The 9577-nt window shown below is 40.1% G+C and overlaps 1 pseudogene; it reads left to right on the top strand.

Annotated features, from left to right (window-relative positions):
* Positions 1 to 479: 479 nt before the first annotated feature.
* On the top strand, positions 480 to 1338 carry LOC105870358 (prohibitin 1 pseudogene; annotated as a pseudogene).
* Positions 1339 to 9577: the final 8239 nt, after the last annotated feature.

The following is a 9577-nucleotide window of genomic DNA, read 5'->3' as shown; positions in this document are numbered from 1 at the left end:
GTAATTTTGTACCCATTGACCAATCTCTTATACAATATCTACATTTGTAAACACAGAATATGGAGATCTTCCTGAAAGATAAGTCATTAGATTTTCTCACATGTAAAATTTTATTTTAAAAGGCACTCTCCTTTTAAATCTTCTGATGTAACTAAGAATTCTTTAGTGAACAAATATTTACTTGCTAATAAGATTGTATATTTTCAAAACTTGCCTTTTTCCTAATAGGAGAGAATACCTGCATTTGATATTTTCTTTTTTTGGAAGTTGATTACCTGTTGTCTTTTGGACAATGATCTGAGTTCAAATATTAGTATGGGAGATCAATCTCATGTTTTGTAAGGGATGTTAGCTTGGCCTTAACGTTAAAAATGCATGGATTATGGAACTCAGATATATTCTGCTGTCAGAGTGTTCTTGATACTATCTTATTGCTGGACTTAGTGGTTAAATGCCTAAGATGAAAATGCAGAGAGTGGAAGCAGGTGTGAGTGGGTCCAACAGAAGGAAACATGGCTGCCAAAGTGTTGGAGTCCATTGGCAAGCTCGGCCTGGCCCTCGCAGTTGCAGGAGGCATGGTGAACTCTGCCTAGTATAATGTGGACGCTGGGCACAGAGTGACCGATTCCTTGGAGTGCAGGACATTGTGGTGGGGGAAGGGACTCACTTTCTCATTCCATGGGTACAGAAACCAAATTATCTTTGGCTGTCGCTCTCAACCCAGCAACATGCCGTTCATCACTGGTAGCAAAGATTTGCAACATGTCAACATCACGCTGCGCTGCGCATCCTCTTCGGCCTGTGGGTAGCCAGCTTCCTTGTATCTTTCACCAGCATCGGAGAGGACTACGATGAGCGCGTGCTGCCGTCCATCACTACAGAGATCCCCAAGTCAGTGGTGGCTCGCTTGGATGCAGGAGAACTAATCACCCAGAGACAGCTGGTCTCCAGGCCCATGAGTGATGACCTTCTGGAGCGAGCAAGCAGCAACTTTTGGGCTCATCTTGGATGAGCATCTCTGGTGCATCTGAGCTTTGAAAAGGAGTTCACAGAAGTGGCGGAAGCCAAACAGGTGGCTCACTCAGCAGGAAGCAGAGAGGTCCAGATTTGTGGTGGAAAAGGCTGAGCAACAGATAAAGGCGGCCACCATCTCTGTCAACGGTGACTCCACGGCAGCCGAGCTGATGGCCAACTCTCTGGCCACCACGGGGGACGGCCTGACCGAGCTGTGCAAGCTGGAAGCCGCAGAGGACGTTGTATATCAGCTGTCTCGCTCTCGGAACATCACCTACCTGCCTGCCTGCAGGGCAGTCCGTGCTCCTGCAGCTGCCCCAGTGAGGGAGGACCCACCCTGCCTGCACCTCCTCAGACCAGCGGGGCCACAGCCCTGATGATGCTTAACACCACCTTCCTTCTGCTCCCATAGGGAAATGACTGTGAAATCTCATGATTGGCTTAACGTGAAGAAAATAAAAGTAAAATCACTTCAGATCTCAAAAAAAAAAAAAAAAAAAAAAGAAAAGAAATGAAAATACAAACTTCTCTATTTTATTTCCTTTCTTATCAGGCTTTTCTAATGTTGGTCACCCAAACACACAGACATTCAGTCCATTGAAACTCCCAATCCCCCAAGCCCACCAGGCTGTTTTGATTTTAACTTTGCCTTGGAAATACCATCCAGCCAGGATGGATAAGTTTCAATTTTGTTTTTCTAATCTGGAGTGGATCAAAATGATTTAACTAAATCCTTTCAGGAGGCAGGGGTTGCTTTGTGCATAGCTTGGAAGTATATATCCATTTGGGGCCAAGTCAAGGGTCCTATTGCTTTCGAGGCTGATGGTCACCTTGACCATGACCTAGAGAGGATTTCAACCCTACTTTTGTGGTTGCCTTGAACTGGGTCTGACCCACATTGCCACAGGCAGCTTTCAGTGGGAGCTGAGCAGCTGCTGCCTTTAGGTGCAACGTGAGTCCAACTGTATACTACCAGGCCAACAAAAATACTTGTGTTTAGGATTCTCTTAAGTGGTCAGTAATTTTCATTTCAAAGCAGTTTTGTCATGATCCTTGCAGGTAAGGAAGGAGAGAGGCTGGAATACCAAAAAACTCATACAAGACGGGGTCTTTGGGCTCCTTCCAGGAAAGATCAAGCCCACTTGTCCAAGTTTCCCCATTAAGAATACTTCTTGTGAATACATGAAACAATGGGAGAGGCAGAGGTTTTCCTCCTTCCTCGATCTATTGCCTGACATTTTACTACTCATAACTAAACACTCAACAGCATGTTGCTCATTCTAAATTTGTACCAGCCATTGAATTGCAAGTCATGGAGTGGCCCATTTGAAATCTCACAAACTTCTCAACCCTTTAGTGTAGTACTTACGAAACAGTTTCCCTCAGAACTTGAGTCTCACAAGAAGAAAAAAAGTTTCTGTGATTAAATATTTTGGAGAAATGGTGGGTACAGTATTTATTGTCTATATGAGGAATGCACATTACCATATTAACAAACTTCAGAAGACTTCTGGTAAAGGAATCTAATTTTGTTGTTTTCCAAATAAAATTGATCGGGAGAATTTACCCTGGAACCTTAGTCCTAGTTTTTGAGGTCACATATCTAGTGATCTAGTGGATCGTACTTCAGTACATTGCCAGAGAATGTTGTTTGGAAATTAATTAACTAACTGTATGACATTTTAGCCATCAGCTGGTGATATCCAATAGAGGACAGGCTGGGTATATGGCAGGGTAGGATATTGAGAGATAACAGGTTCATCATCATTTATGAAACTTTTAAAAGTTGGAATTACAGAGACAGAAAAATTCTTTTTGAAGTAGGATTATAAGTCACTGGGTTGGGTGCAAAACTCAAGGTGATCTGTACATCCATCAGGGAATATGATCATTTCTCAAGTACCCATCATAGTGGTCAAAGCCTTTCTTTTGGTTCTTTGAGGACAGAGAACCTGTCTTCTCTCTTTTTAGTGCTTCTGTAAATGACCAACTTCAAGTTTTATGTCCAGTAACATTCAAGGAAATGTTTCTTTGGGTAATCTCATTTGAATGTGCCAGTTTGAATAGAGAGGTAGGACAATCACATGGTGTGAGTATTAAAGTTTCATAAGAGAGGAATAGCTCTTAAGACACTTTAACTATTTCCCATATATATGTATTTTAATAGCTATTTGTCCAGTGATAAAATAATTATTTTCCTTTGTGGAAAATTTAGAAAATTATAAAGAAGAAAACAAAATTTCCCCGTTGCAACCCCATACTAATCCCTTGATGCATTTCCTCCTCAATATATATTGAGCATAATGTAAAACAAGTTCTGGTCCAGCTTTTGTCATTTAATATTATGTTGTGAGCATTTCCCTGCCAATAAAAATCCTTCATAAACATTTTTAGTGGTTATATTGTATTCCATCTTTTAGATCTACTATAATTTTTTAAACTGTCATTTATATTATTGAATTGAAACATGCATGTGTTTCTGGCAAGACCTTGTTAATAATCCTCTCTGTCCCCAGGCATGAGCGGAAGTAATGTTGAAATAGATCAGAGGAGAATACATGGATGCAGAGGGGCGAATGATCTGCTTAGGTTCCCAGTAGACCTGGAGCGGAGCTGAAAACACAATCAGGGCTTCTTGTTCTGTGTCTGATGCTCAGTTCAGTCCCCCCTCCCTTCCTCTTCAACCCCTGCTGTTCACACCCTATAACCAGACCTCCAAGGAGGATTTCTTTAGAGACTGCCATTTGCGGGCTATTGAACTGACAGGTAATTTAGCCTGCAGCAAGGGGAGCATAAGTGAGAAAATTGCTGTCAAAATGGAGCTGCCCCTGGAGTGTTGCTTTCTCCTCTTTGTGCCCTCAGGGAGTGGTCGGAGGGCATAGGCAGAGAGGTTATGCTGTTGGCCTCTCTCAGTGAGAAATGAAAAGGGAAAAAAATGGCCGTGGGACAATTACCACTCTTAATTGCTGTGAAATGGACAAAATGCTTTTCACAGACTTTTCACAGGGTGATCAACAACTGAAAACTATCCATTTAGTGTATAAATGAAACCGAGGAAGATGGACATCCCCATTTCTCAGGTAATCAGCACAGATTGGTTTCAAGAAGGTTAAGGAAACTACCTGGCAATGAAATAGAACAAGAAACTCACCGCCAACCTGCAGTGAGAGTGAATGATGCCTGCTGTAATGACATAATCCTCTTTCCTTCCAGGGTTATTATCCTGTATCTTCACCTCTTTCCAAACCAATCATGACCAGGCACGATGTAGTTTTGGAAGCCAAAAGAACCCAGGTTAAAGTAATCGGTTTAATATTTTCTGCATTCATTTGTTTTAGCCTCGTTTTAGGAGAAAACTGATATAAATCTGCTCACATAATTATATAAGCTTCTCTTTGATGGTGGCAGATTTACTCCTTTATTAGAGTTTTTGAATATTAAATCACTTCTCCATTGATCAGGATGATAAAATTACAATATTTGAAACTCCATATTCTGAAAGAGGAAAAAATATGCCTTTGACTGTAATAAAATTTATATTTATATTTATTTATGACTACCACTATTCACATAAAAGAGCATTGCATCTGTACACATGGAAACTGTTTACATTGAATTATCCCATATAAAATCCACCAGAGAATCAGGCTGGACCTCCTTGAAGCCTCTTTGGGTTATTCTAGGTCCAGGAGTGAGCACTTGGCTGAAATATTGATTAAGCATTGTGGGAAGTTAGCTCTTCCATAAACATGTCTAATTATTGTATGTCAATTATAAACAAAATAAAACAAAATAAAAAATTATAATAAAAAAGAAGGCTCTTTCAAAGGCTGTGGTGTGAAGTTAAGTTATTCTTTTCCTAAGATCAGAGAGACAATATCCTCTAAGTCATTGTGTAGCTCAATCTCTGCAACACACACCATCCTTGGTGGCTTAAGGAGCTCTCACACTTGCCTGGTCTGCGTGCCAATGCATTGGCTGGCTTAAGAGCTTAAGAGAACCCTCTCTCTGTCCCTGGTGAAGCCTTGCCACAATGAGAAAACAATGAGCCTTCTTCATCCTCATTGTCATCTCTAACATTATCATCATCATCACTCATCATCAGTAAGTTATTTTTCAAAGCATAATTATTATTATTATTTTTTTTAATGATACGGAGTCTCACTCTGTCACCTGGGCTAGAGTGCCATGGTGTCAGCCTAGCTCACTGCAACCTCAAATTCCTGGGCTCAAGCGGTCCTCCTGCCTCAGCCTCCTGAAGAGCTGGTTTTACAGGTGCACGCCACCATACCCAGCTAATTTTTCTGTTTTTAGTAGTAACAGGTCTCACTCTTGCTCTGGCTGGTCTTGAACTCCTGACCTCAAGCGATCCTCCTACCTTGGCCTCCCAGAGTACTAGGACTACAGGCATGAGCCATTGTACCCAGCCAAAGCATAATTCTTAAAATGCTAAAATCATAATTCTCACACAGAATTTAAGCATATGTCAACTTTTATTTAATGTATTAATGAGGGGACTAGAAGCATGATAGAATGTCTTCAAAAGAATAGGAAACTTTTTTTTTGTTAGTACAAACAAGAAAGAATGCTGAGATAAGATTACCACATTAGAAATAAAACTGGTTCATGACTTATAGGGGAATAAAACTACAATTGTTGGAGTTTTTTTCTTTACTAGGTAGAAAATAATCACACTGTATTAGTTTCCTGGACCTGCTGTAACAAATTACCATAAACTTGGTGGCTTAAAATAATGCAAATTTATTATCTCAGTTCTTGGGATTAGAAGTGTGAAAACCTGTTGACAGGGCCAACCTCCCTCTGATAGCTCAGGGGAGAAATCCTTCCTTGCCTCTCTCTTCCTAGCTTTTGGGAGCTCCCAGCTATCCTTGGTGTTCTTTGGTTTATAGCTGCATCACTCCAGTCTCTGCCTCTGTCTTCCTATGGCCTTCCTCCCTCTGTGTTGCTGTCCTTTCCTCTTAGTATAAAGACATCAGTCATTGACTTTACTTCCCTCTGTAAATCCAGGATGACTTTATCTTAAGTTCTTAATCACAAAAGGACCCTATTTCCAAAGAAGGTCACATTTTGAGGTTCCAGGTGAACATGAAGTTTTTGGGGACACTATTCAACCCACTGTACAACATGGTAACAGTTTCTGGAGTTGTAAAATCTCTAAATAGTCAGTTAAGCAAATACACTTAGGTTCACCTAGGGAGTAGAGAACTCTGAGACTGACTTGTTTAAAAATACTCCTAACATGGCAATAGAAGATCATATGATTATATTTTTATTTTTCCCCAACATTTATTCAATGCCAAGTAGGGCCCGCATGCTTTTTTACATATTATCTCATTTAATCCTCATACCTCAACAAGTAGGTCTTATTCTCTGCATTTTTTTTTTTTTTTTACAGATGGACACCTCAGGCACAGAGAAATCAAATAACTTGCTTAAAGCCACACAGCTAGTAAATGGAAGTTTGTATTTGGACAGATCCCAAAGCCTATTGCTTTTTTTGCTGCTTGTTCCTTCTTCAAGTCAGGTTAGATGGAAGTCTGTCTCTTCTGTTGTTATTTCAAGGTCTAACTGCCTATTAGGAAGAATAAATATAACTCATCAGTAACTCCTTCTAAAGTGTGACATTACTTCTCAGCCAACCCTTCACTGGAAGAATATCACAGTGTGTGACTCTTTGAAGATGTTTTCCCGAGATCAAGGCAGCCCCAAAGACATTCCCAAAGGAATTTTAATTGGATTGCTTTTTCCTTTTATTCACTGCTGTTAAAGCAAACACGCACATAATGCTGAACTTACAGACTCTTTTGTAAGATTATTTAATATCTACTGTTTGCTCAAGCTTTTACATTTAAGAAATGGAAAGCCATACATGTGATACTTCATTCAAGTAATAATGCATTCTGGGTTGTTAGGTTAATATGTGTTTTAGTATGTGTTTTAATTTGGAAATGTATTATTTTCAGGATGTGATTTCTGTCAATAGGCAACATGAGAACATTTTACTGGTCTTTTGTAAGATGAGCTCACTCAAAATTGGTGTTAGATTCAATTGAAGCTTAGGTTGAAATAAGGAGCCAACTAGGAAGGCTGCTCCTTGTGAAACCACCCAAACATGAAATAAGTGCTAGTGATAAAGCAAATAGTCACTCCAGGAAATCATAGCCTTCATTTCTGTAATCCTGAGAAAATCAAAGAAGGCTTGATGGTGTAGGGGAAGGACTGTAGGCCAGGAGCCAGTCTGTGCTGTGCCAGAAACTACCAGTGTAACTTTGGACAATCATTCAGCCCAATGGAGGCTCTTTCTCCTCCTCTCTAAATACAACATGAATGACGAGATGGTTTTTAAAACTATGTTGACTATATTCCCATTGAGCTATATTCACAACATTTTGAAGTGTGTAGATGAAGTAAGCATTTACCCCTTAGCAAGGATGTTAACTTTTTTGTTTCTGAAGACTCTTATTAACAGACTCTAAGATTAACAGAAGATGGAGTAATTTGCATTTAAATGGTATTGTTCTTTCTTAGAAATCCAATTTCATTCATGTCTTAAATACTTTGCTGTTACATTATGCATGTGATCTATGTGTATTTGCCCACTTATTTACACAGATAGGAAAACTGAAAGGTAGTAACTTGTAAAAAGGTATTGGCTGTATTGATGAAGAACAAAGATGAGCTCTTAGGCAAGTAATCTGTAGATTGATTTCCAGGCAAGTGGCTGGAAATTCACTGGGGCTCATTTTACAGCAGCCCTGAGGCGGTAGATCTTTTCTATATTTTATGGCCCAGGAAACTAAATGTAGCCAGTGCTGTTAGTGCTCTGCATATATCCTCTTAGGCCTTACCATTGCAGAGAAGCTGGTCTTCCAATTGCCAGCAATATCTGCATCTCTTTGCTTGGAGATCTTTCCTAGCAGCTGAAGTCTGCTCCGTGCAATGGCAGTCCAGAAGGGCTTAAGGATGAATGCCTCTCCTGAATAGGCCTCCCCTAAGGACTGATGGAAGCTGGTGTATTAATACCCCAACTCCTCCATCCCTCAGGTCTACCACCCAGTTTTTGGGATACCTCTATGGTTTTAAGCTCTAATTACCTACCAAGGATAACTTCTCTTGTCACTTCTCCACTCACCTACCAGTGTTTCCTGTAGTATTCTTCCAGATAAACTATTTCCTCAGGGTCTGCTTCTGAGGGAAATAGACAGAGACCCAGAGGCTCAGAGAGCCAAAGTACAAAGTCAAGGTCTCATAGGTGGTTAGAAGTAGAGTTCTTTGAGATACAAAACAATTATTCTTTTCAGCTGTAGATTGAAATAAATTCATTTAAATATTAATAACTAAAAATTTGTCTTTTGAAACAGTGATCATATAATTTGCAAAGACTTTGGAAAATGTGACTTATGAACATAAATAATTCAAATGCAAATAACAATTTCATATAAATATATATACAAAATAAAGAGAACATTTTAGACCTTATATATTAGTATTCCTATAAGGTAGGGCATATTTTTAGGAGAAATAAAAGCAGACTGAATCCAGGAGGCGTGCAGTAGAATCCCACATCAGCAGGCTGTGTGCTCCTGTAGATGAGGCCAGTGAGATCAACCAAGCAAACTGTCAACGAAATACAAATAAAAATAGCGATCCATTGTTTCATATGAAGATTTAACCAAAACAGTGGAATTCTGATTGAGGTAGGCAGAGGATTTTACATATTCACTCAACAAATGTTGATCGCTAAATGCCAGGCTCTGTGTCAGGCTCTGGGACTTGCTGGCGAACAGGAGAGGAGAGACACAGTATGTGGCTGCACAGCACTTACATTCCAGAGGGAGACCAGCAGCTGAATGTCCAAGTGCACTTATGTGCACTGAATGTTAGTGACCTTGGAGTGTTGGGTGCTCTGGAAATAGACAGGAGCCCACTGAGTTCAGATCGGGCAGGTCGGGAAGACTTCCTAGGAGAAATGGCATCTACATGAGGAACTGAGGGATAAATAGGAGTCAGCCAGGTAAATAGGAGCCGAGTGTGTAAAGGACACATCCAATGAGAAGGAATGGCATTGCTGAGACCACTAGGGACAGAAACACCATGATATACTGCAGTACCAAGAGAGGTTCAGTTTGGCCACAGTGAGAGTGAGGGTGGGTCGGGGTGGAGTGGAGGGTGGGAGAATGGCAAGGTATCAGGGTGATTTTAAGACATTTATATCCCTAGGCACTTTTTCCTCAAAGGATTCCTTTCACATTATATCCAGTATCCGTATCCCACATCAAATAACTTACAGATTAGTTCATAATAACTGCATTGAGTCACAATTGAGCAATTAACAAAAATGTTTTGTGAAAATTTCAGGAAACCTTTGATACATTTGATATTGATTCTGTTTTCTTTTATATTTTGAAGCCAACTTTTTATTCATCTTTTTAACATTTCCATAGATACTTGAGAAACTTGAGGATTTTAAGTGTCATGTCTGCTGGGTCCATAGGACTAGATGGGGCCATACCACTGATGAAGGACCAGAAAGAGTCTTGCA

Source organism: Microcebus murinus, chromosome 14 (genome assembly GCF_040939455.1).
Source record: "Microcebus murinus isolate Inina chromosome 14, M.murinus_Inina_mat1.0, whole genome shotgun sequence".
In the NCBI taxonomy this organism is placed as follows: Eukaryota; Metazoa; Chordata; class Mammalia; order Primates; family Cheirogaleidae; genus Microcebus; species Microcebus murinus.
Note: the sequence above shows the minus strand (reverse complement) of the source record. Positions and strands in the feature narration are given on the sequence as shown.